Source organism: Gopherus evgoodei, unplaced genomic scaffold (genome assembly GCF_007399415.2).
Source record: "Gopherus evgoodei ecotype Sinaloan lineage unplaced genomic scaffold, rGopEvg1_v1.p scaffold_152_arrow_ctg1, whole genome shotgun sequence".
NCBI lineage: Eukaryota > Metazoa > Chordata > Testudines > Testudinidae > Gopherus > Gopherus evgoodei.
Genome location: NW_022059815.1, coordinates 69,180 through 76,107, shown reverse-complemented (window position 1 = coordinate 76,107; position 6,928 = coordinate 69,180). Strand labels below are relative to the sequence as shown.

At 38.9% G+C, this 6,928-nt stretch overlaps 1 pseudogene; it reads right to left on the bottom strand.

Moving 5' to 3' along the window:
* Nucleotides 1-815: 815 nt before the first annotated feature.
* Nucleotides 816-1,623, bottom strand: LOC115639926 (annotated as a pseudogene).
* Nucleotides 1,624-6,928: the final 5,305 nt, after the last annotated feature.

Sequence of the window (6,928 nt, the reverse complement as noted above, 5' to 3'; positions counted from 1 at the left end):
AAATTAAGTATTTCAGAAGATTTCATTTCACAAAAACAAAATCAAATGTCAAAATATTGGAATTTCCCGTTGGATGAGAATTCAGTCTTTAGATAAGCTCTTGTAGATGAGACTATGTTTAGCTGGAGACATATTCAAAAGCCCTAAGACATATTACATTTTACCTTTTGCTTAGAATTTGTTGAAAAAATGGGGGAAAAAACCCCGCATTTGTGAAACAATTCAAAATTTCAAAGTATTTTTCATTCCAAAAATAAATTATTTTTATTTAGTTTTTTTGTTTTGTTTTCTTTGCTTTGTATTTTTTTCTGCAAAACATTTTTAAACAAATATGAAAAATCCAAATATTGATATTTGGAATTTCCCCCCTTTTCCCATTCTTTTTTCTTTATCCTTTCCTCCCAGCTCCATTTTCACTTCTAAATGCAATACAGTGAATGGTATACAGGGATTTGGTTATTTTCATTTCTCATTATTTTTTCTTTATGCCACTATGTATTTTTTCAAAAGCTGAGGAGTCAAAGAGTGAAGAAAGAAAGAAAGAAAGAAAGAAAGAAAGAAAGAAAGAAAGAAAGAAAGAAAGAAAGAAAGAAAGAAGCTGAACACAAAAATTCAAAATACCAGAATTTCAAAATATTCAGTTTCAACAAAAAGAAGAAAAAGAAAAGGGTTTCTGATTTTGAGAAAAGATTGTTTTTTCTTAAAAAACAATGCAAATGAAATAATGTTAACAGCTCTAATGATATCTTACTATATAGCAAATCAAAGACATCTACAGACTTTACATACCAGTGAGTGCTTTTTCCAAGGCTTCTTCACCTCTTGTTTCTTAGAGTGTAAATGAAAGGGTTTAACAGTGGTGTTACAATTGTGTTTAAAGTGTTGACTATTTTGTTTAGAGCCAGGGTGTTCTGTACAGAAGGTTTGACGTACAAGAAAATGGTGGAGCCATACCAGATAATCACAACAGCCAGATGAGCACAGCAAGTGGAAAAGGCCTTTTGCCGTCCTTGTGCTGACGGAATTCTCACTATTGTGGAAATGATAAAAATGTAGGAGATCAGAGTTACTATACAGGTGCCCAGGAGGACAATGAAGGAGGTGATGAAAGCCACTAGCTGAAGGAGATATGTGTCTGTGCAGGAGAGAACTATCCAAGAATCTAGGTCACAATAGAAATGATTGATGACATTGGGGCCACAAAAGGACAACCTGGTTATGAGATACGCCGGCACACAAATAGCTAGGAAACCACACACCCAACAGCAGAGGGCCAGCCAAGCAGACAAGGTGCTGTTCATGATGGAACTATAGTGCAGTGGATAGCAAATGGCCAGATAGCGGTCATAGGCCATGACGGATAAGAGGAAACATTCTGTGCAGCCAAAGGATAGAATGAAGTACATCTGTGTGATGCAGCCAGTAAAGGAAATGGTTCTGCTTGTCCCCAGGAAGACTGCAAGTGTCTTGGAATGCAGGCTGTGGTGTACCATATCTCTAGGAAAGAGAAATTGCAGAGGAAGAAATACATGGGAGTTTGCAGGTGGCAGCATGTTCTCACTAGGATTATGATGGCCATGTTTCCCATGACTGTCAGGATGTACATCATGGAAAACAGCACAAAGAGGAAGGTCTGCAAATATTGACTACCAGGGAAGCCCAAGAGGATGAATTCGTGCGCTCTGGTTTGGTTTGCCATCTGTGTTCAAGACGCATATTCCATCTGTTACAAAGCAAGAGATTGTTACAGAGGCAGTTAAATATATTAGATCAGGGGTCGGTAACTTTGAGAAATGGTGTGCCAAGTCTTCATTTATTCACTCTGATTTAAGGTTTCATGTGCCAGTAATACATTTTAATGTTTTTAGAAGGTCTCTTTCTATAAGTCTATAATATATAACTAAACAATTGTATGTAAATAAAAATTTTAAAATGTTTAAGAAGCTTCATTTAAAAATAAATTAAAATACAGCGGCCCACGGACCGGTGACCAGGACCTGGGCAATGCAAGTGCCACTGAAAACCAGCTTGCGTGCCGCCTTCAACATCTGTGCCATAGGCTGCCTATCTCTGTATTAGATATTGCTGACCCTTGAAGGTTTGAGTTCACCATCGCAGTCTGTCAGGATACCTAATACCGATCACCGCCTCTTTGTGTGATGAGCAGACTAGGCTATACTAACTGTGAGGAGAGGCAGGTTTCTTCACCTAACGGGCCCACACTTGTCCTTTAGGCACCTTTGAACTGTATTCTGTCAATAGATGTTCAAACAGTCATTCTCTCTATTCATATACCTTAGGTCTTTGTGGGCAAGCTTCTGATTTACTGTTATCAGGATCTGTTTTCGTCTAACACAACTTTTTGATCAATTCCCTTTTTCACCAATTATATCTCCTTTCAGTTTTTGTCCCTTGATGCTCTCTTTCTGGTGCATCTGTAGCTATTATTTCCCTCTACTTCCCTTGTCTAATAGTGTCAGCTCACATACCCAGGTTTACTTTTTTTGGCTTCTCGTGACCTGAAACCTTTCCTATTTTTCTTCTTTCCTCTTTTCCGCTTCCCAGTCCCTGACTTCTATTCTTCTGTTGTTCTCGTATTTTATCACCTCACCTCCTACCCCAAGTTCCACTTCATCCGCCAGCTCAGAATCTAGATTCTTCTCCTCTCACAGTTTGTTTCCATCTGCCCCTTCGGGCGGATTCTGAGCCCCTTCCCAGTTCGAGCTGCCCTCTCACTGGCCATCTCTCTCCCCAGGGCAGCATTCTCTGCAGCTGCTTGTGTCAGGGTGAGGGTTACTACACTTATCTAAGAGAAATCTGTGTGACCTTATTTATTTGCCTCAGTAAATTACTGCTGCAGTGAGTGTCACGTGTTAAAGAGACATTTTAGTCCCTTCGCACTCACCTTGGTGTAAATCAAGAGTAATTCTACGGAAGTAAATGGGGTTCATTCTCCACTCACTCACATCAGTGCAAATTAGGAGTGTGGCCGCTGAAGAAAAAGGAGAAGATTCTCCGCTTACACACCACAGTATAAATCCAGAGTAACTCCATGGGCATCAATGGGGCAATTTCTCCTGCCACTTAGCCTGATGTAAATCAGAAGTTATTTCACTTCAGTGAGTGGATTTACACCACTGTCAGACCGGTATGGAAGGAGCATCAAGCCCAATATGTCCTTCTATTTATGCCAGGGTTTACAGCATAAGTAAGAAACAAACCAAACCAAAACCAGCACGGTGAAATATACTTACTTTGTGCATATCAGTTTAATGATTCCTCACTCCGGAAGGATAGGATTATAATTCAAAATGATCTGGACAAACTGGAAAAATGGTCTGAACTAAATAGGATGAAATTCAGTAAAGACAAATGCAACATACTCCACTTAGGAAGGAACAATCAGTTGCACACATACAAAATGTTTCATAAATTGAATATTTGAACATTTCATAACCAAAAGATTCTGGAAAACTGTGTCTATTTCTATATTGGTTAGACCATCATCCCCTTTAGAAGCTCAGCATCTGCCAGCAGGGATTGCCTTTGGCTGACAAATTTATGGCAAGTGAAAAGGTCTGAGGAGGAAGCTTATTTTATATTCCTCCCCAGCCCCGCCCCTATGGATTTGATCTCAGCAAAATTTTACAGACTTCCTGATAATGTGCTAAGCCACAGGCAGTATTGTGCCTAGGGACCAAGATTCTGGATTCCTGTTATTAAATCAAAACCTCACCTTTCACTGGGGGATGGGAGATGGTTGTAGCTCTTGTGGCTGTAACAGAAAGTTGAAAAATGTGACCTGAGTGTAAACAATGCAGGGCTAGATCCCTAAAGGGAATTTAGGCTGCATTTTGGAATTAGCACCCAGCATAACCATATATAATGCATGGGGAGAGTTGGGCACCTAAGGATGGGATTCAGAGAAGCTAGAATATGGCATGAAGAGCTGCCTCAGTTAACCAAAAGACAATGACAAGGAAAGGAGTGCAGCCTAGATTCTGCCCTTCAAAGGGGATTAGGTGCCTAAATCCAGGTCAGAGGGAGGCACCTATTTCTGCTTGATATTCTCAGCTGGGAAGCCCCTAGTGGAGACAGGTGCTTACACCAGGTAGGAGGAGGTAGCATGCTGCCCTCCAATATTTAATAGTTCAGTGGTTACAGCACTCATATGCATATGGAAGACCATAGTTTAAATCCCTACTCCACTCCAGAGCAAGAACCTGAACCCCACCCCCACACAAGTGCCACAACCACTTGGGTTTAGGGCCTTTGGGGATGGGTCTCTTTCCTGTTGCAGCTGTTCTACTTTTTATAAAATATTTAAATATTCAGTGGGACAGAAGGAGAGAGAGAGAGAGTAAGAATGACTCTATAGTCTAGTGATCTGCATACTCACCTGGGAGTTCCAGGTTCAATTCCTGCTCCAATGAACTTCAGCCTTGCAGATAATCTTAGTCAGACCAGTTTCTCTGTGTTTCATTTTCCTGAGATGTTTCCACATGAATGGGAGCTATTAAGACAAATGACCCTCCATTTTCCCTGTTCTGGGAAATACGTGACACAACCCTGACAGTAGATTGCTAACTCCACATACACTGATGCATTCAATGATACAGCAATTTCACAGGATCAACAAGAATTCATAAATTGTACATAGACAGATTCCCCATTTGTTAACCCCAAAGAGTTATTTTCCTGGGTCTCATTGATAACAGAACACATGTTATAAAGGTTGATCCCTTAGGCTTTATTACATCATTTTGTGTAGTGTGTTACTAGCGTACTTTTAAATAATGCACTCTCCGCAACACAAGGGAAAAACAAACAAAAATATAAACTTTATTTAACCATTTAAGAGTAAGAATGGGCCATATACAAATATACAGAAGTAGAAAAGAAGAATCAAAATAGACTCAGAAGAATAACAAGGGAAATTAAGAAACAATGTTCCAAGAAGTACAAATATGAGATATTTAAAGCTATGTTAGAGAGTTTGGGCCAGATTTTTAAAGGTATTTAGGTTCCAAGAGGGATTTTCAAAACCATCTAGTCACCTAACACTCTTGGATATAGGCAACCAGATGCTTTTGAAAATCGCACTAGGCACACAAATGCCTTTAAAAATCTGGTCTTTTGGGTTCCAAATCTTCTAGGTCGCTTTTATAAGATCAGCCCAAGTGTCAAATGAAAAAAAAAATGTGTTCAGCAGTAAATAATGTTCATGTCCAGTCATGCTTTTTAATAAGGGTACTGTAATAACAGTTTAGTTACATTGTAATTACCACATGCTTATGTTTTCAATATGTATTTTCCAGAAAATCATATACACTGAAGGACAGCTACATAACAGATTTAATTATGAATGCATTTGGCTGTTCTTCATGGTATTTTCAAGGGCATATCTTCAGCTGGTTTGAGCTGGCGTAGCTCCATCGGATTTACACCAGCTGAGGATCCAGCTCAAGTGTCTTAACCAAATTGTATTGATGCTGGCTAAAAGTGTTAATGGAATCTGGATGCCAAACTCCTGCAGGCTGCCCTGAAAATCCCAGCCTCTGCAATTGCTCTCAGTTATGCAGCAAACTTCCTGATTGTATGGTTCAGTGGTACTCCCAGATATTGAAAAAACACAAGCACACTGTCATTACAGGGCCATTGCACTGTAACTACACTGTAACTGCAGTACTCTTACTTTAAAGTTTAATATATATCCCTGGTTTGTATTTATATAGGGCTCATGCTGAAGTAGATTTTTGTACACCCACTCTGTTCCTGGGAGACACTAGGGCAAATTCTCCGAAGTCAAGGGAGTTACACCAGATGTGAATTTGGTCCTATGTCCCTATGTAACATCAGTACCCAAGCTTGTATCCCAACTTGATAATCACTCCATAGGAAGGATAAGTCTTTAATTTAAACAATCAGATCCTCAAACCATGAACATGGGAATTATACTGCAGATTAGACAAAAAGCCACAATAAAAATCATATCCTATGAGGTGATCAGGACCCTCATCCACATTAATTGTTGTGTTTCTATGTCTTGCTATCACTGTACGTTGAGTTTAGTACCTTGTGAAATCAGTAACTTGAATCATTCTTTTATCCTTGTGAACTATCAAATGATATATCCTGAATTGTTTCAGGTGCTCCGATGGTCCAGTGAAGCACAATCTAGAAATTCCAACAAAAACATCCATATTTGCCAAGCTACCAGCTACCAAAGCTACCAGTAAAATTTTATTCTAGTATCAGGGAAAATGAAGGTGTATCAATTGTATGGAGATCACAGCTAACAAAAATTGTCTCTCTCTGTGTTCATATACACATCTATCTATCTAATCTAATGTATTGTGCTATCTAGGTATTCCAATAATAAATAAATCCAGACTGATAAAGTGTATAATGTCTCACAGAAGTAGAATTCACAGAATAAACTAAATTGGTTGAGAATGATTTCTGGACACAGTCTTCCTTGCACATATCATTTTCATAACCTTTAACATTTTGAAAACAGCCTGCACTAGGCCCAGACAAAGTGATACATATCCACAAAAGCAGCACATTTCGGAGTCACTTCACTATTCTAATATCTGTGAACGTATGGCAACTTTAGAATTTACACTCACAAAACCCAATCGGCTCAAGATTCAATGGATACATGGACACTGATTACGTGAATCTGTGAGTGATCACTTACAATGATCTTTATGTGAATATTAGGTCAATCAGATTGCACAAAATCTTATCCAGTTCCATGTTATTTAATGAAGCGATATTATTTGTACATAACACATCCATATGTTTTAAGTACATCTTGTAGCCCGAATGCTAATCTACTATAAATTGGCAGTTGAAGGTCTGGCCCTATATAGCAGACAAGCCTCAAAATGTTTGAATGTTGGGTTAAGATAAAATTCTGGAC